The sequence below is a fragment of the Equus caballus genome, chromosome 8, assembly GCF_041296265.1.
Source record: "Equus caballus isolate H_3958 breed thoroughbred chromosome 8, TB-T2T, whole genome shotgun sequence".
In the NCBI taxonomy this organism is placed as follows: domain Eukaryota; kingdom Metazoa; phylum Chordata; class Mammalia; order Perissodactyla; family Equidae; genus Equus; species Equus caballus.
Window position 1 is genome coordinate 47,745,377 of NC_091691.1, and position 20,055 is coordinate 47,765,431.

Sequence of the window (20,055 nt, forward strand, 5' to 3'; positions counted from 1 at the left end):
GACTCATGGGTTATTTAAGAGTACACTGTTTAGTTCCCAAGTGTTTGTAGATTTTCCCGTTATCTTTCCGTTATTGGTTAATAGTTTGATTCCATTGTGGTCAGAGAACATCATCTTTATGATTTCAACTTTTCAAAATTTGTTGAGTTTTGTTTTATGTCCAAGATATAGTCTATCTTGGTGTCTGTTACATAGAGACTTGGAAAGAATGTATATTCTGCTGCTGGGTGGTATTCTATAAACGTCAGATAGATTCTGTTGGTTGATGGTGTTGTTGAGTTCTTTTATATCCTTGCTGATTTTCTGTCTAGTTCTTCCATCAATTGTTGAGAGAGAAAGAGGTGTTGAAGTCTCCACCTATAATCATGGATTTGTCTATTTCTCTTTTCTGTTCTATTATTTTTTGCTTTACATGTTTTGCAGCTCTGTCGTTCGGTGCGTACACATTTAGGATTGCTATGTCTTCTTGGTGGATTGACCCTTTCATCGCTACATAATGTTCCACTCTTTCTCTGGTAATTTTCTTTGTTCTGACATATACTTTATCTGATATTAATATAGGCACATTTGGTTTCTTTTGATTAGCATTTGCATGATATATCTTATTCCATCCCTCTACTTTCAATCTGACTATATCATTATATTTGAAGTGAATTTCTTGTAGATAGCATAGAGTTCGGTCCCATTTTTTAATTTGTTACATAACAGTAGATACAAATGACATGATATTAATGTTTCCACCTTCTAAACCCAAAATAGAGCCATATGACTCTGCAGGACAAGTAGGTGACCTTGGAGCATCTGCTCAGTGCATGTACTTCATTACAGCACATCTGCCAAATCTCTCTGGATTCCTCTCTTAACAAAAGAGATACCTTCCCAGGGCTTCCTAAAGTCCTCACTAAAAATGTCTTAGGTATAACCTAGTTATCACGATGTGGGTGGTTGGTCCAAGGGGACACATACCCACAACTTGAAGGAAGTTCTCAGTGTTAGACTTCAGAGAGTTGTGGTGAGGGGTGGGAAGTCAGATGCAGTCTCTGCCTCATTGTTCTTCTTGCCCTATATGCAGGTGTGGAGCCCTACTGCTTCTAAGGGTATCCCCCTGTGAATGCTCCTTGAGTGATCAAAAGTGTACTATGTGGATCCCCTTCACTCTCTCTCAATATATACCCTCTTTTCTCTCTTCCGGGCAGCAGGCTCTCCTCTCTTCTCACTCCCAAAGTTTTGGCCTGTCTTTTCTTGCTGTGCTATGGGGCTTCCCACAGCCTCTTCTTGTCTTGGAATCTTCACATTTTCAGCATGGGATGAGTCACAGCTATGTTTCTTCCACCCCATCTTACGATAGAAAGACTCACCAGCCCTGAGGTTGGAAGAAAGGACACAAGTTATTCTCATGCCAGGTAAAAGGGTATTGTCAATTTTTTTTTGATTTCCTTTTAAATTTTCACTAAAAAAAAAAAACAAAAACAGACATCCTGCATGAATCGCTGTTGGAACTTATTATATTTTTTCAAGTGTGTCTGTCTTCTTCCTGAATTTTCATTCCGCCATCCAGCAATGTTCTACAGATTTAGCCTTGGGAGACGCCATGCCCGTCCTAACCTTGACTTCCCAATTCCTGTTTTGTTTCATTTGTCGCAGAAGGTAGAGGCAACAGCAATTCTGCTTCACTCCGCTTCACTCTCTGTGTTTGTTGCCTTTTCTTACCCTGCGTACTTTGGTAGGTTTTGCTAAACCACGCTAGACTTGCTTTGTTGTGTCACAACAATCTACATAGTGGCCAAGTAACAAATCTCTTGTCTCCTGAAAAGGAGTTTTAATTGTCAAGAGAGGGATGAGACTGACAACAGGAAATGAATTCCTTTAATATAGCGCTGCTGCAAAAGAGAGGGTGAGTTTAAGAGACCCACTGTGAGCCCTGAAAGAGACCTCAGAAAGCCACAGTTCTTGAATTTGTAACCTAGAGCCTGAAGTCTTGCCCTGCCCTGAAAATGTCCCATTTTGCTCGTTCCACCCACAAAGTGTAAACTCCAAATGACTGGACAAATTCTTACAATTCCAACCCTATTGAAGCTGCTGCCAGAAATGGAATTGCCCAGAGGCCCCAGAAGCAGGAAATGCAAGGATAGAAGCAGAGCGAGGCAGGAAGAGCTTCAACGTTGGCCTACTGGCTTTGCAGCCCTCAGCCCTTAGCTCCCTGGGCCTCATTCTGCTTTCAGTCTCCTTCCCTGAATCTTGAGCCACAGGGACTTGGGCCTTTGTCTTCTCTAGACCTCTGACTCCCCTGGACTTCCCCAGACATGGGGCCCGCTCCTGGCCTGAACCCAACAAACTGTAATGAACCCCTTTCAGTTGCTGGCCCACCACCCACTTCTCACTCAGAGAAGGGGCTCTGGGCGCATAAATGACACACGCCCCAGGGATATTGTGAGGCTAAAATGAATTAAAAGAGTGTTCTTAGTGGTAGATGTAGAGGTGGAGATAGTTAGTGGCGGTAGAAATAGTGGTTGATAGGACTGAGTAAAGAGTAACTGGCCACCAACCTTCAGAGGGAAAACCCTCGGGCTCTTTAAATTCATTAGCTCAGAACCAGTGGCATAGAAACAAATTCGACCTCCATGCTTGTAATGCAGGAGACTAAAGGTCCCAGGAAAGCCAGCTCTAACACACGGTCACAGCTCTGTGTCTACAGCTCTCTAGCAGTCATTAAAAATGTTTCTGCTTATTCAGCGAGGCACATTTACTGGGGATTAGGAGAACCCATAAAATGCTGTACTCTATTCAAAGTCTTCAGATAAACCCTCTGAAGCTTTGAAGTATCCTCTTGCCAAGGATTTTTCATTACCCCTTATCCCCTTGGCAAAGTGCCTCTGTGTGTGTGTGTGTGTGTGTGTCTGCATGCACCTATTTTCTTTTTTAGGGTCTTGGTTGATTTAAAGATCAACCCACACCACAGAGGTGGATGGAGAATATTTTGTTTTTGGATCACCAGATACACCATTTGTAGTTCCATCATTTTCCAAGAGCATGGTGTGCTGGGAAGGGCACTGGGCTAGGATTTAGAGACCTGGCCTCTCACGACGGTTCTGCCACCAATTGGTTACATGATCTTCGGCAAGTCACTCACCTTCCCAGGCCTCAGATTCTTCATGTATAAATTTAAGGGATAGACAGATGAACTCTAAGCTTCCTTTCTAAAAGTTACAGCTCCACCTCCAACTGACTCAGTTTTCAGCTGAAGACTCAGTCAAATGCAGTGCTTCCCCACTCCCAGCAGCACCTGGAGACCACCTTTGGGGAACGGTAGAGCATGAAAAGAAAGTGACACCAGGGTTCTTTGTCAACACGATCCGTGGAACATTAACGAGTCTTGTTTTCACATTGTGGAGGGTGTGTGTGTAAGTGTGTATGTACCTGAGTTCACAAGTTTATGTGAGCATGAACTCAGAAGACATTTTTTTTTAGAACTGTTCAAACTCTTTATCAGCAGCAGAATCCTTTCTTCAATGAAATTTTATGCAGACTCGACACATATAAGAAATAAGAATAGAGCTCTGGCTGTGGAAACCCAGGACCCGTCTGTTTCTCAGTTCCTCCTTTCTCATCCACGTCTACCTGGATCTCAAAGGCTCTCCATGGAACCCAGAGCTTCTGGGCACCTGGCTGAATAAGTCACAGGGGAGCAAACCGAAGCTCAGAGAGGCAGGCTGTGGTCATGCACCAGCTAGGGGAAAGGCTGGGGCTTTTGAATGCCTATCCAGGGATCTGTGAACACATCATGTTATAGTTCTTTTTATCACCATTATCATAGTGATTAGGTACATAATTGCAAGTGTGCCAACACCTCCAAGAAGAAATTTCCAAGGATGGTGGGAGTTTTAAAAGTCAACGACAGTCAAACAGCATCTGTGTTAAGATTCAGGAAGCTCTTGATTTATTATCCTGTGGCTCAGTGCACAGATTACTCTTTTTGTGAAGACAAATACGACCTTATTCCTAAAGTGCTTTTTAAACTGAGATATTAAAAAAAAGAAGTCTTGTTTAAAAGCGCATTTCATATTTAATTAAAGAAAAGAAATGGTTCAAGAAGAGGCAAAATGAAGTCTTTTCCCTTGCTCATTTGGGAAACTGTTCATGGAAACACATCACCACTAGCAGAGTGAGCTCCTGAGATGTCACGCAGAAATGTGAGGCTCCTTGCTAGGGCCCGGTGCAATGAATGTTTCTGGAAAAATCTGCATCAGTAATCATGACTGTATAGCTCCAGGATCCAACTCTAGATTGCAAAATACTTCCCCTTTTGGACTTCAAGTCGACAATAATTCAAAGGTGCAACAACTTCGTAGGAAGTGGACCTTGAACGAGAGTGACAGGTGTCTTAATTCAGCCGGAGCTGCCCAGGAAGCTCGGCGGTGGAGCAAGTAATCATATCCTTTGGCCTTCCTCTCTCACAAAAGAAACATTTGCCTCTTGCAACCCAAGCATATTTTGTACAAAATCTTATTCCCATTTTGCTTTTAAGCGGTATTTGGCAGTTTGTCTCAGTTCTTAATGGCTTGTTCTGGTCACAAATAAACCTCCTCTGGCCACTTTATAGGCAAGCTGAATCACAGACTGTTAGAGCTGGAATTGGCCCCAGAGGTCATTGAATCCAGTCCTGTCACTTCATAGCAAAGGAGTCAGAGATAGAGAGGGGAAGGGACTTGACCAAAGTCGCATAACGAGTTCAGGGTAGAGAGGGGGCAAGAGCAGAGCTGCTGTCCTGATGTTAAGGGCTTTTCCACTGCTCCGTGCCTCTTCTTTTAAATTAGCTACAACACAGCGAGATGAGGTATTTTCTACACGATTCACTGGTGCTGTATTTGCAGTCAGACATCAGAGATCTATCAGGCACCTTCAATGCACTAGGGAAACCCCTCAAGAGGCTTACAGTCTGGAGAGGAAAACAGGTATTAAACAAATAATAAGAAATGATTACGTACACAGTCGCCAGTGTGCAAACACCTCTGTGAAGAAGAGTCAGCTGCTGTGGGAGTGTTATCTCCAGGGCTGATCGGGGCTGTTTATGTCCAGGGTCAGCTCTGATTGGTTGGCCTTGTGACTTAGCAGTTGAACTTGTTGACTCTTACCTTTGGTCATCTCCCGAAGGTCGTTGACATAATGTGTGGGTTACTTACACCATTTGACTCTGCTCCTCTTTGTTTCTCCTACCTGGAGGCAGATTACCTATCTGCCTCCAGGAAGATAGGTACTGCGAAGGAACTACAGTTCACACAAGCAATCTTATTCCCTCACATAACTGCTTTGACGAGTGGAACCATGAAGTGGACTTTGGAACTATCCGTGCGTCCCGTGTCTTTGCGCTCTCCCTGGGACAGCATGATGGATGCTGGAACCCTGATATCCCAGTCAGATAGTTCTTAAATTCCTTACAATTGTATGGAGACTAAAGCAGTAACTCCAAACTGAACACCAACCTAATTTTGAATATTAGCCCCCCCTTGTCTTCAACCCCCACCAACATGTTAGCATGCCATTCCTGTGACGACTTCTCCTGCAAATGCAGCCTCTGCAGAGTTAGAAATCCTATCATGAATCTTTCTGGAAAATGAGCTATCATGCCCAAATTCCTTGTCATTCCGGAAGTATGTAAGAAGCAACAGTTAAAGGAAATTCCTACACACTGGGCTTCACATCGAAGAGTTAATCACAGGACATTTTTCTAAATCAGGGTTTGAACTTGGGGTCTGGGTTAGCACCTGGAGGAGCTCTGAGCTTGAGCCAAGCTCCAATGCACCTCTTTCCAGCTCACTTTCCATCCCGGATTCTTCCCTTCCTCCTTCTTTCCATCGTGTTCTTGAGGTTTCCTTGAACCCCTTCCTCATTTTTCCCTACGTCCCCAAGTTTGTTCAAATTGTTTTCTTCTTCTGCAATAACTCCCTCCCAGCTTTTCCTGGCTTTCTCTAAGCCCTGCATCTTCATGGGTGGGCCTGTTGCCTCTCCTTCCACTTGCCAGTCTTTTCCTCCTCTCTCCTCCCCTTCCCCTAATCGTGAGAGCTGTACAAAAGCTGGAACCAGGCAGTAGAAGGGGGAAAGAGCAAAGTTGCTTGTCCCGGCATTTCCTTCCTCTGGCTGGGTAAGTGCCCCAGGGAGAGGGCGCTGAACTTGCCTGGCAGAGGACAATGTGTCCAAAGCAAGTTGGCTTTGAGTCAGATTCAGCTTTCGTCGGTGCTTTCTCTCCTTTGAGAAATTGGGCCAAGTTTGGCCAAGGGCCCATTCAAAGTCCAGTTCTGGAATACGCGTCTATTCCTCCTCTCCATCTACTTTCCCCAGAGAGCCCAGGAGGCCAGACAGGCTGTTCCCACATCGGGCTCTCATCAGGGTAGCTTGACATCACTTTTCCTCTCCAGGAAAAGAACTAGGGTTGAACTTTCCTTTAAGCAGATCCAATATAGATTTAGACTTAGAGAATAACATCTCTTCTTACAAACAGTTTTATCATGGAAGTGTTTTCCATAAAACATGCCTATGTTACATTTAAAATATGATTCAGTTTACAAACGTTTCTAAGCTGCTTTCAGAAATACATTCATTGCGTAAAGCAAGACACTGTAATAGCAAGCCATTGTCCAGCCAGAAGACAGAACCAGCCTTGCGTGATGTCCTTGCGCTTGTCCTGACCTTCCACCTCATACCCTCTCCATCTCTTCCTGCTATCTTCTCCTGTTCTTCTCCCATGTCTGAGGTATGGCTACAAAATGTAACCAACCCACTGGAAAAATGCAGTGCAGGCATTCAATGCATATTATTAAAATATCCTGACTTGAATTATACATCCAAATGAATATTGTCCTCTAAAGTTGTCATACTTTAATTTATTGCAATGATGCTGCTCTTACTTAAAATTCCATTTTGGAATTTATCTCCTTGAATTGCTTTGGAATTACATCCAGATCCAGCTTAGGAGCTAAAATTAAAAAACTCATAAAGAGACCTTAAAAATCATCTGGTATACCCCATGATTGTATAAACGAAGAAACTGAACCCGTAGAATTTGTGCATTTGGTTTTTTTCTTCCTACATCAAGATGTTGTTACCCCATTCTTCTGTAGACTAAACCAGAAAACAACTGCACTGTTCATCCATTAGTCATTTGATTAGTAGACTCAAATGTCTCCATTAAGCCTACAGACATTCTGATATAAGAGGTACGATTTATTAAAGATGGACTGTACCAACACCTGTACAAACAACAAAACACAGAACACTTGTTATCACAACAAAAACACACACCAGCAATATTATAATGTGCAATTCTGGTGGAGGTAAATGAACTGTGTAAATCAGAAGTGACTTGCTCAGAACCACACAGTTAAGAGGTGGCACTGGTGGAGGACTCAGGTCTCTCAGCTTTTGAAGCCTACGTACTTTTCACAACTCTGTGGTGCACTAAAGAAAGCCGAGAAACTGTTTGTTTTCAGAATGTTAGGGACTGTCAGATATTGTCATTATGAAAACCAAGAGAGCTTACAATTTTAAACAAAGCCTTTCCTGCCAACCACACACATACCCACACACGCACACAGTTTACAAGAGGTTATAGAATGTTAGAGCTAGACAGGAAATTGAAGAGAAACTTCTCTTTTTTTTGAGGGAGATTAGCCCTGAGCTAACATCTGCTGCCAATCCTCCTCTTTTTGCTGAGGAAGACTGGCCCTGAGCTAACATCCGTGCCCATCTTCCTCTATTTATATGTGGGACACCTGCCACAGCATGGCTTGATAAGTGATGTGTAGGTCCGCACCTGAGATGCAAACCGGTGAACCCTGGGCCACTGAAGTGGAACAGTGTGCACTTAACCACTGCACCACCAGGCCGCCCCAAGAAACTCTTTTTTTTTTAAGTACAGAGATTGAGGTCTAGTGAGATCTCAAACTCTGTCCTGAGCCCCACAGTAGCAAGTGGTGAGCCAGGAGTGACATCTTCCATTTCAGGCCCGGGGCTTTCTCCATCATGCCCTGTTGGGGCCTCAGCTGTGCCCTTGCGCTCCAGGGCAACAACCTAGAGGTGTGGATGCTTCGGGACACCACCTCGACCCAGGCACATCGCTGGCCCTTCTAGATGAGCTGTTCTCATGCAGTGGAAAACTTTCTCCAAGACAACTCCTTTCAACAGCACACCCTAATATGGCCTAACGTCTAAAGCTGGTAGTTTCTACATCTAGATCTTCCCATCGACATGACTGGAGCACAAGAGAACTCACTCTGAGTAACTATCATTCTGAAAAACCCTAACTACAGACATTTTCCAGCACACACACACACAAAAACAGAAGGAAAAGAACACAAAGGCTCTGAAATAGCACCTTTCTCGCCCCCTTCTTTCGTGATTTGGGCACTGACGCAGGCAGCGGGTGCCCAGTCAAAGCAGTTAGTTAAGGGCAGATCCAGAGCCTGAAGACAGCTCTTTCCAGCTCCCAGCTCACTGCTTCCTGCACTGCTGCTAAGTCGTGCCTCATGTGTCTGAGCAGAGTCTTCACTGCCGTGAGGGGAATTCCTCATGGCTGTTACTAAAGTCAAGTCCACTCTGCAAAAGCAGAAAATTGCCACTACGTCAGAGCTTCAGAGAAGATTCTGCCTCTTTTGGGGTCTGAGCACAGCAGGAGCAGGCCTTCCATAGCCAAGCAAGGGAAAGCCATGTTTTAGGGACTGGATTGCATTACCGGCTGTCACCACTCACATTGTCTAAGGGAATTTTGGTGGCCCAGAGAGACATCAGATTTCACCCACCAAGGTCTGCTGTGGAGTTTCTCTTCTGCAAATTGAATCAATAATCTGCCGGTTGATCTGCTGTGTGTGGAGGCTTGGCTCTGTGTGTAGCCTGAGCAAGCCGCCACGAGAAACAGTAAAGAGCAGAATGGACCTCATGTGCCTTCAAGAGACATAGAGGGACTTACTCGTGTGGTGTTGTCTCCTTTTCCAGTGGACAGCCAGCTCTCTGAGGGCCAGGACCAGGCCTGAGTCATCCGTGTACCTACTGCCCAGCACAGCGTATGTGGATGGTGCACACTGACTATTCTCTGAGTGATAGATAGGTGAATTTCACCTGTGAGACACAATAAGTGGAGAAGCAACATGAGTTACTTCGAGTTTTTGCTCTAAATATAATACTGATAACAGGTGCTACTGGAGGGCAGAGGAAAGACATGGGTAAAGATGCTTCTTGGAAGGGTGGGGACTCACCTGGGCCCAGAAAGATGGCTCAAGTTTGGTCAGTAGTAGAACAGAGGTGGCTGTATTCCAGGCTGAGAAAAATAATGGGAGCAAATGAACACAAATGGAAATTAATGGAGTGGTGGAGAAAGCTTGAACATCTCCATCTGGCTGCTGTCTTAGACAGTTTCCTTCAAATCAATGTGTTAAAAAATGAATGCTTCATATTTCCTCCCAAACCACTCCCTGTCCCAACTGGTAACTCTAGAGTCTAGCCAGAAACCCAGAGGTCATTTCTCTTTCCATCCCAACTAATCAGTCATTGAGTTGAAATGTTTCTCTCTTACAAATAGTTCTCAGTTCTATTTCCTCGTCCCCACGTGAACATTCATGGCCCTCTCTCCAACTGGCATTGCCTGTCCCTCCACCGTACTCCTCTCACTGGTCTCCCTGCCCCCAGACTGGCCCTGTCCAACCATCTGTACAACAATTTGCTTATTGAGACCTTTCCTCATTCCAAAAATGTTGTAAAAATTACTGTACCATAAGAGATAGTGTATTGTAGAAATATATATATCAGAGGTCAGGGAAATAAGGACAGAATAAGACCAGGCCAGATAAAAATTTAGGACACAAATATATACTATAAAATTCTACACAGTGGATAGTATATGAAGCATTAGTATATGTTAGATGGGGTATTTTTCTATATTTGTGTGTTTCACTATAATAATGGAACTGAGGATAATGTGCATTGAGAATATTTTGAAAAATAATCAGTTGACTCAAATTTTATTTCTTAGTCTTTTGCTGTTTAAATGATGATTTTGAAAGATTAAACTTGTACTATTGGTATTACGTAGTGTATGGACCAATAATCCCTGTAGTAAAGATTTTATATTTTAAAAAAGGCAATAACGGTCCATACACTATACAATACCATACAGCATACACTTGAACGTCAGTTCTAATCTCCTAGTGGCCAATAAAAAGAAGAGAATACATTGAGTTACTTGGTTTGCATTGTCAATAAACTTTCTAAAAACTCATGCTCTCTGTTAAGGAGAAGCAAAACATTTTTTAACAAAAAGCTATGAGAATACTGGTGCTTTTGAGGCCTTTTAAAGGAGACATTGCCTGATATAGTGGACAAGACCTCAATAACATCCTTAAAGCAAGCATGATTAAAGCACGTTTCAGGGTAACAGTGCTCTCTCTTACACAAGCTGAGGGCATAACACCAAAATGCAATTTTACAGCAGGTGTAAGCCATTCAGACTGAATCCGCAGCTCCGTCTGCAACAGCCTCTCGTGACCCAGGACCGGGGTAGGGGCAATGCAGAGCATTAGGACGATCGAATGAGTGCAAATGCTTTAGGAAACACTTTATAAATACTGGTTTGTACAACTGACTCCCCATTAAACGTTGGGCTCATGCTAAAATAAAGTTTAAAAAAATTACTATATTTCATGTAACCTAAGCTATTTTAAAATACTCACAGAAAAAAACTAGGAAAAAAATACACCAGCAGTGGGACTCTGGGTGGCAAGTGTATATGTAACTTTTTTACTTACGGTTATTTATACTTTTCCTTACATTTAACAGAATTACTTTGGCTTCTGTGTTGAGAATAGGGTAGGGGTGGGAGGGGAGACAGGCAGAAGGAGGGAGGCCATTCAAGAAGCTTCTCATTGGCCCCATTTTCAGAGACATGGGAATTGGATAGGAAATAAATTTAAAAACAAGGATAACAAAGTACCATATACTTGTAATCTCAACTATTTTAAAATACGGATAGAAAAAGACTACAAGACTGTTCCAAAATGTTAATGGTTGCCTCTGCAGGAAGAGTTCATGTGTAATTTTTTTCTTATGGTTGATTATGCTTTGGTGCACTTTCCAAAGTTTCTACAATACACATGTGTTAGTTTTATGGTTTAGAAGAGTGAGGAAATTATTCTCCTCAGGAGACAATTCTGGGACTGTTATAACATAATCGGAGAGAATTAGTTTTCCAAAACTTACCGTGTTACTCCTGAAAAAAAATCCATTCGGTGACTTCCATTGCCTGTGGAATACAAGATGGATTCCTAACATGAGTTATGAGGCTCTTTATGGCCCTTGTCTACTTCACCAACTCCTCTCCGCTCGCTTTATCCTTTGGCAACACCAAATTCCCCTAGCTCTTCAAATACACTGTGCTCTTCAATGCTCCAAGCTTTCCTCATGCTGTGCTCTTTTCCTAGAACACCTCCCCCTGCCATTCTTTCTTCTTCTCTGAAAGCACACCTCACTCAACTAATGCCTTCATGATTCAGCCTCCTAGAGAAAGCCCCATTCTCTAGGGAGCCTTCTTGGACCCCCTCCAGGTTAGTTTCTATGCATAACACCTTCGTAACTCCTATCGTGTTGACTTTGAATTCTGTCTACCTGTCTGTCTCCCCCCAAGTGAACCATCTGTGTCACTCATCTTTGAGTATCCTGGCATGAGCATTGCTGAATATCACAGAGGTTTCCATAGCCTTTCTCACACAGTAGATCGTGAGGATCAAGGTCACCATTCTCCCAGGTCTGACTGATGATCAAAATCTTTTGTGATGAGAATGTGGTGGTCACGAGAGGGTCCCTTCCTGGTCCGACTGCTGTCCTCTCGTGTCCTTAGACGCTGTATGTGAACTCGCAGACTCCTGAAGCTGCTCCAGCTCCTCTATTTGGCTGAGGAGGCACGTAATGTTCAGAGGACTGATTTGCCATGGGCCCAGAGCTGGCGGGCATCTTTCGTGTCTTCAAGATCAATGCATTTTCCACCACATCAGGGATAGGTAGGTAGTTCTGTATGACCTTATAAATAATCAAGTTTGTATTTGCTCTGAATATGGCATTCAATATTAGCTTCCCTCTCACTAGCATCAAGTCTCTTTAGCATCACTGATTTCCAGTTTCATACAAAATTTCCTCTGGTGGCCAAGACTGCTTTGTGGTTGCCAGAACCCATTCCCTCTTCTTCCTGGGCCCACAGTTGGGCTACATTACCCAGCCTTCCTTGCAGTTAGGTGTGACTATGTGACTGAGCTCTAGCCAATGACATGGGAGGGATCATGGGCATCACTTCCTGGCTTGGCCCATAAAAGCTCCCCAGGGATGACTCACCATTCTCCCTCTTCCTCCACCTTCCAGTGGGATGGCGACATCCAGGATGACTTGGGAAGTTACATGTTGAACACAGCAGAACCTCTCTCAGCCTAGGTACCTGAATAACTGTGTGGAGCAGAGTAGTCCTATTCCCATAGCCAATTAGACTGTGCCTGGGCAAGAAATAAACTTCTCTTGTGTCAAGCCTCAGAAATTTTAGAGTCATTAACAGCACTTAGGGTTACCTTAATTTATATACCAAGCCACACATTTTCCATGCTCTGAGCGGTGAAGGACACATAGTATGCAGTGTTTAACTTGATCTCTTTGTGAAGTGATCATCATGTAGGGTCACGGTTCGTCCAACAGAGAGAAAATGATAAATCTTCCTCATTGACACTTCTATTGTATGAACCTAGGAGGAAAATTCATTGTTATTTGCTCGGTATACACCCACTCATGACTGCAAAGATGTTTTCTTTTACTCTAGAACTGGAGTTGGCAACTTTCTTTTTAACAGGCCAGACAGTAAGTATTTTTGGCTTTGCGGGCCATGTAGTCCCTGCCATCTATTCTTTCTTTGATTGGGTTTATTATTATTATTAACAACTCTTTACAAATGTGAGAAACATTCTTACACAAGTCTTACCAAAGTAGGCTGCAGGCCAGATTTGGCCCACAGGTCATGGTTTGCCAACCTCTATTCTGTGATGACAAATAACCGTGTACTTCAATGTCCTTCCAAGCCTTTTCTAAGTAGAGAACATGCAAATGAGGCGTCTCAGGTCTACCTCCACCATCAGCCTCAGGACCCGTCAACCACAGGGTTTTTCTTCTCCTCTCTCTTTCCCCAGGGCCATAGCATAAGCCTGCAGAGAGAAGCTCATGAGGAACTTGGGTGAGTGAATGAATACACAAATGTACGTGTTCTAGAAGCTATTTTTAAGTGTACTCCAGAAGCTTGTGGGTCACAAAGGAGGCTGTTTTGGGAAGCATAAAGGATCTACTGAACTACCTCTTCCAGACAGCTCCTCAGAGTGCATGGACTGTGTGCATTACCGTCAGGAAGGATGCAAGGAACGGTGGAAAGAGAACAGGCTTCAGAGTAAAACAGACCCAAGTTTGAATCCCAGTCTCACCATTTACCAGGTGTGGGACATTGGAATGCCTTGGCTGGTGGCTTTCTGGGCCTCTATTTCCTCGTCTGAAGAAAGGGGAAAATTTAATCCACATAGTAGCTCTATCTCGAGGGGCTAAGTATTTGACATATAATAGGTGTTCAACAGATAGCAGGGGTGGTAAAAGTATTAACCCTAAGGACTCCTGCCGTATGATCAAAGAGACCCCAGAAAGGCGGCCTTTGAGCCGGATTATTACTGATCCTCACCAGGCCTGGGCTAGAGGAGTGGGTCTCAGCCAGGGATGATCTTAGCCCCCACAGGACATGTGGCAATATCTTGAGATATTTTTGATCATCGTGATTGGAAGGGCTGCTCCTGGCATCTAGTAAGTGGAGGCCAAGGATGCTGCTAGCCATCCTACAATGCATGGGACAGCCCCACCACAAAGAATATTCTAGTCTAAAAGATCATAAAAACCCTGGAATAGAGGAATGAATTCCCTCCTTTGCAGATGACAGGGAAGATTCTAGGAGTTTCTCATGGGGATCTGCAGAGTCCCTCAGACTGTCCCAGATGAGGGAGGTCCTGTCTGGAACAGCTCTGACTTTGGTCAGCCAGTAGGAAACCCAGGGACGGGTACTGACTAAGGAAGGTATGGGCTGTGAGTTTCAGAAAGGCAGAATTTTCTGGAACAGAAGTGGAGATGAAGGTCCCCATGGGGTCATCAAATTATCTGCGATAGAGAAGAGACCTGTTGCTGGAAAAAAGTGCCTCCAGGCCCGCATCATGGAGCTTGGGGGAGGCAAGGCTTGGTTGGAGGTGGTGACCAGGTTCTGCCCTGTCGTATACTTTTTCCTCCTCTTTGAGAAATGACCAATGATAAAGTTGCCCTCTGCTTTTCTCTTTGCAAGAATGGAAATGAATGTTTGATGAGCTACTCCTTAGTGCTGGATACTCCAACCTTCAGGGATGGAGTTTTCAGCCTGAGTACCTAAGCTCTCCACTCGGCCCCATATGCTCCATGAGGAGTTCCTCTTTTTTCTCCATAGGAAGAATCCTGCTGTCAGAAAATCGCTGAGCTTTGGTGATTGAGTTTTAGGACAGGTGCTCGAAGATCCCTAAAACTCCATCACCAAGATCCAACGGAACTTGATTGGAAGTTCTCTTCCAGGGTGTTAAACCTGCAAACTTTTAGCAGAGTTAAGTTTAGAATAATTCAAAGGCATCTTTCATTCATCTCCTTGAGATTAATTAAGTACTTATTAGTGCCAAGCAAGTTAGTACAGGGAGTGTAGAAAGTCAAATAAACAAACAAGCAAAAGAATGCCTTAGTTTAGAAGGGTGACAGATGAATCAACAATGACAAGTCAGGGTGATGGGTGTGGGCTGGGGAGCCTTCAGTGTGCTACCGGAACCACGGAATGGGCACCTAACTCAGGCTGAGAGTCCGGCATGACAGGAGGGTCATGGAGACTTCTCAGAGGAGACGAAGGCGGAACCACACCATTTGGTTTTCTCCCCTCTTCGGATTTATTTATTTATTTTCCTAGACTTCTCAATTTGGTTTCCTTTTTCAGGCAAATTTGTACATATCTACAACTTCCCTCAAAGGAAGTTAGAAGAACAGAAGGAATGAAGGAAGGAAGGACGGAAGGAAAGAAGAAAAGAAGGAAGGGAACCTATGGCAGGTCCTGTCAGGTCCCTGCCTATGGCTCCCACCGTTCCCTTGCATACTGGTGACCTTGATTGCATGCACCTGCCACTCTCTGCCTTGGAGCCTTTCCTGCTGGGCCTGCGTGCAGCACAAGGCTGGAAGTGCCTGGGCGCTGAAGCTCCTGAAATAAACCAATGGCAGAGAGGAGTTGGTGGATCAGTATCCCAGCTTCCTTGTCCCTAGGGCTCTGGATGCATCTACACCATCACCCAGAGGTCCCCAGGGGATTGAGCCTCAGCTGCCCACAACAGTAACCACCCATTAACACACCTTGTTTTGGCCTCCCTCCCACTCCCCTGCTGGGGCTCCCTGGGATCCCCTCCCAAACCAGCTCCTTCCACTCAAATGGATCTCAGGGTTGACTTTCAGCTGAAGATAAAGCATGTGCCGATAAAGCACACACACTCGCCTCATTCCAGGGGTTCAGCCAGGGCGTGCACCCTTGGTAAGGCTGTTCCTGCATCAACATAAAAAGTAGGTTTTTGTTCTTCAAGAAAACTCATGCAGTTGCAAATGCCTTGGAGAGTTAGGGGACTATCCTGAAACACAAACTCACTGATATGCACATGCAGGGCGGTTCTTCTGGAGACAGTGATGCTGGCGTGCAGGTCAAGGTGGCCTGGTCCCACTGCTCTGCTGACATTCACAGCCAGGGGCAGACTCAGACAGAAGCTGTCCTAGAGAGATGATTGACATGATGGGGTGTCCCAGCCGGTCCTTCCTAATCCAGCATCACAGCATATAATTCAGACATGACCGACAATGATTCTGATGTCCCCACTGGCAGACCAAAAACCATTTAAGGCTAGTTTTGGAATCCATGATATATTTGTGAGTGTGTATGGTGGGAGGCATCTCTATGTATCTAATGATGCCTTAATCAAGCTGATTTTCAAATTAGCTTGAATTCTCAGAGCTCCCAGGAGATGCAGCTTATGGAGTAGTAGATGATGGGGAAAGATCGCCCACAATTAACCGTCACACGGGATAAACGCCAAAGCAGAGGTCCCACCCTGGGAGAGTTATGAATTGACTGCACCCTTTCTCATCTCCACTCCCTCAATCATTGCTGATGGGCAGAGGGAAACCATTTTCTGCCGTCTGGTTTTTGCAAAAGTCAGGCAGTAAGCTCCCTGGGACAGGCATCTTATCTCGTGTAGTTCAAGAATGAGCACATGGCTGTGTACACTCAACAAGCCCTATTAGTACTGAATGCAATCATAAAAATAGCCCAAACGTGGATGTTTGATAACGTCCCTGCAGTCAGCCTGAGTCATTGTGTCCAAAGGGCACTGGGTTCCCCAAGCTGGTGCCTCATGTCTCACAGACGAGCACCTTGGCTGATAAGGTTGCGGGCTATTGTGAAAATCACACAGTAGTTCCCAGGATCCTGCAAAAACAGCAGTTCAATCACAACTTTTTTTTTCCTGGGTGTTTGACTTTGGCACTGAGTTCTTTTCAAATGACAACTATGCCAAACATCTTGTCTGAGCCCTTCTACTCAGCAAGTATGCGAACAAGCTCTCTGTAGCACGCCAGGGGAAGGGGGTGGGGGAGAGTCTTGGTGGAAGGTACGGGAGGCTCAGAACCCTTCTCTGCAGGCAGGAGCCAGCTCAGAGTGGCATCTGGAAGCAGGACGTGGACTGAGCAACTCCGAGTGCACAGCCCAACGTGGGCCTGCCCGGCTCAAGCAGCACTTGAGGCTCTCTGTCTCCAGGTCCCCTGGGTGACTCTCAGGGTCGGCAGTCACCCATGTTTCCTTCTGCAGGAAAAGCTCACAGACATTAGGTGCATGTATCATTGTTGGCGGATCTGGAGCTGAATTCTCCTCCAGGACCAGCTATGAAATCACTAGAGCAGAACAGGAGAAAGCCATGGGGTTGAGTGTGTATTTGTACATAAATTCATAAATGTGCATGCAGTCATGTGCACATGTGTTCAAGGGGGTACCGGGATGGTCGTGGGATGCACACAGCAGTCTATGTCAGGAGGAAAACCTTGCATGCAGGACTCACTGGGGAAGAAGCTCCCCTCCTGAGCGAGGAAATCCTTTTCCCATGCTCTGAGAAACAGCCTCCCTGGGACGGCAAGCAGGGTCCTCAGGATGCTGGGCTGCAGGAGGGCAGTGAGAGAAGCTTCCCCAAGACAAGCCATCCCAGTTCCCAGCCGTTTCTGGGACTCCAGCACTCTTTGCTGACGCTGTCCGTCTCCAACTGCAGGGAAATCATCCTTCTTTATTCCCAGAGCAAATTGTTCCTAGGAAAGAGCAAAATCTTAGGAGGAAATCACATCATCCATGAGGGGAGAGCCAGTTCCTTTGTACTATTTTTCAAGGCTGCCTTTGGAGCCAATAATCTGTCATTCCTTGAATAAACAAGCACCTTATCATATCACAAACATTTATTTAACCCTTTTCTCCTGCACGTTTACCAGCAGGGAGAAAGCAAGCGGTTAGCAGGGCAGCCGGAGCCCTGTGGCAGAAATGCCAAATTCCCTGAGCATTACACCCAATCTGTAAAGTGTCAGCCGCCCCTTCTCTCTGCCTCCATAAAACCCCGGAGCCGGTCACCCAGACGCAAGCACCACATTCCCGCCTCCCACTGGCATTCCCATCCCCCGTCCATCTCCATTAATACCCCTCACTCCTTTGCAGACAGGCCCTTAATTCCATCCAAATGGAGTCTGGACTAATTTGTTAGGTTCTTTAGGGGGCTGATGAGGGAAATGGAAGGGTGGAGGGGGACAAGCAAGAGAGTATTTACATTTCTCCTTTTCATGACAGTCCTCTTGATGGACAGAGCTGGTGAGCCCTAGCGTTTTTTAATGTGTGTGTGTGTGTGTGATTTTTTTGAAAGGCATATTCCTGGGCTCTGACATCACCAGAAAATGGAATGAGCAAAGTATGTAAATTTCTCCAAGCTCCCACAATATCCATTTTCTCTCAGTGGATGGACTTTGTTTTTCTTTTCGGGTGTTGCTCCCACACAATGGGGCCAAATCTTGTTCAGGACAAAGAAACATATAAATAGAACACGCATGTGGTATGCAAGGGAACTCTTGGAGACCAGCGACTGTTTGAAAAGGCATCTGGGGGCTGCCAGGGGGAATCGTGGGGTCTTGGCCCAAAGGGTTCGACAGACAGATGTCTGCTTGTCTCTAAGGTTACAAGTCAGAAATTTCAAAACCATTCTCATTCTTGCGGACATTCTAAGAAATATTGGAATGGGTACAAATGTAAGAAGAATGTGAAGGATCTGTGTGTGAGTGTGAGCAGCAGTATGTCTGTTGGATGTAAGACGATGATGAGCCTCATTGGCAGGCTGATCAAGCTTTGTCGAGCTGATGGAATAGGTCTTCTTCTTCCTTACCACGAAGGATGCTAAATCACACGCAGGATCTCACACTCCACCTCTTCTCAGTGGCCATCACAGACCAGCTGAAACTTTCATCAAACATGTTTTCCTGCGTGAAGCGTTTGCAATTGTTTCAGCGTCAATCATCCGCCAACCAAACCCTCCAGTCTCCTAACTGCGCACTACAGCTCCAGCCAAAAAGACTTTTATCAGCGTGAGTTTGAACAAACTAATGTGTGCAGGCCCTGAGCGGTTATTTTTGTTTCCAAGTCTGGACACAGAATCACTTGTTCAATTTCCTGCTGGGTTATATCAAGCAGTTTTAACATGTAAATCTCTGATAAGGAAACTGACTAATTTATGTAGGTTGCCATCTGAGTAGCTGTCAGTATTGCCTTTTTTTCCTGCTTCCTTTATTCTTTCTCACTCATCATCGTCATTGCCGTTACTGGTACTAGCGAGTAATCCTTATTCATTGTATATTTAGAATATGTTCCTATGCTAAAAATGTTTTAAAAACAAACAAAAAACTGCCCCCCTGAAGTTTGTGTGGGAGTTCTGTTGGCTTGGATGTCTGTTCTTCACAACCTGGATTTGAAATAAACATGCCTCTCAGACTCCTTCAAGTAATGTCCTTCACAATCAGAAGATTGTTAATCTAAATTAAAATTTAAAAACAGTAATAATCACAGGGCCGGCCCAGTGGCCTGGTGGTTAAGTTCATGTGGCCCACTTTGGCGGCCTGCGGTTCACAGGTTCAGATCCTGGGCGTGGACATACACACCACTCATCAAGCCATGCTGTGGTGGCCTCCCACACACAAAGTAGAGGAAGCCTGGCACAGATGTCAGCTCAGGGACAATCTTCCTCACCAAAAAACCAAAACCAGTCCTAATGTCAGCTACTTCTGTTCTATTGATGATCTTTAACCAGCCTCACCCAGCTTCAGCTGAGGGAGCTTCAGCGACTCTCGGTTGAAATCAGGCTGCTTGGGCACCAGTTTCTAAAACCCACTCTGGTGACAACCTGCAGGTAAGTCAATCCCTGTGGGTTTTTCCATTCAATAGCTTGAACAAACAGGCAAATATTTTCACATAATTGTTAATTCTATGTGTGAATACATTGATGGGGAGGGGGATTGACTCACCACAAACTTGTAATTGAAGATGTGGTGCTGTTCTCACACGGGCAGTAGACCCAGCCTAAGCCAAGTCCAGGGCCGCCCGCAGACTTGTGAGGTGGGCGCAGTCTTCAGTGACTCAAAGTGAAAGCCTGCCATCCCATTGGCTGGGAACCGAAACAGAATCCATCTGTTCTGGGGCTGGGACAGCAAGCCAGGTAGGGTGCTGCTCCCTGTGTGGGTGGCTGGGGGAGAGAGGGGTGGGCGGTGGGGAGTATGCTGGGCCAGGAGGCCCAGAAGTGGCTGCCCTTCCTGCCCCTCCCTCTGCTCCCCCCGCCCCCCCGATGCCTCTCCCTGCTGCCCCCACAACTGCCTTGACCTCTCAGAAGCCCTTCACTT

At 45.2% G+C, this 20,055-nt stretch overlaps 2 long non-coding RNA genes across 2 annotated transcripts; one reads left to right on the forward strand and one right to left on the reverse strand.

Moving 5' to 3' along the window:
- Window positions 1-399: 399 nt before the first annotated feature.
- On the reverse strand, window positions 400-12,763 carry LOC138915259 (uncharacterized). The gene is made up of 4 exons (XR_011420948.1): window positions 11,242-12,763; window positions 9,246-9,307; window positions 8,960-9,108; window positions 400-1,363 (listed from the first exon to the last, which is right to left on the reverse strand). It is a non-coding gene; the product is annotated as an uncharacterized lncRNA (long non-coding RNA).
- LOC138915260 (uncharacterized) lies at window positions 11,879-19,079 on the forward strand. The gene is made up of 3 exons (XR_011420949.1): window positions 11,879-12,038; window positions 13,203-13,246; window positions 15,047-19,079. It is a non-coding gene; the product is annotated as an uncharacterized lncRNA (long non-coding RNA).
- Window positions 19,080-20,055: the final 976 nt, after the last annotated feature.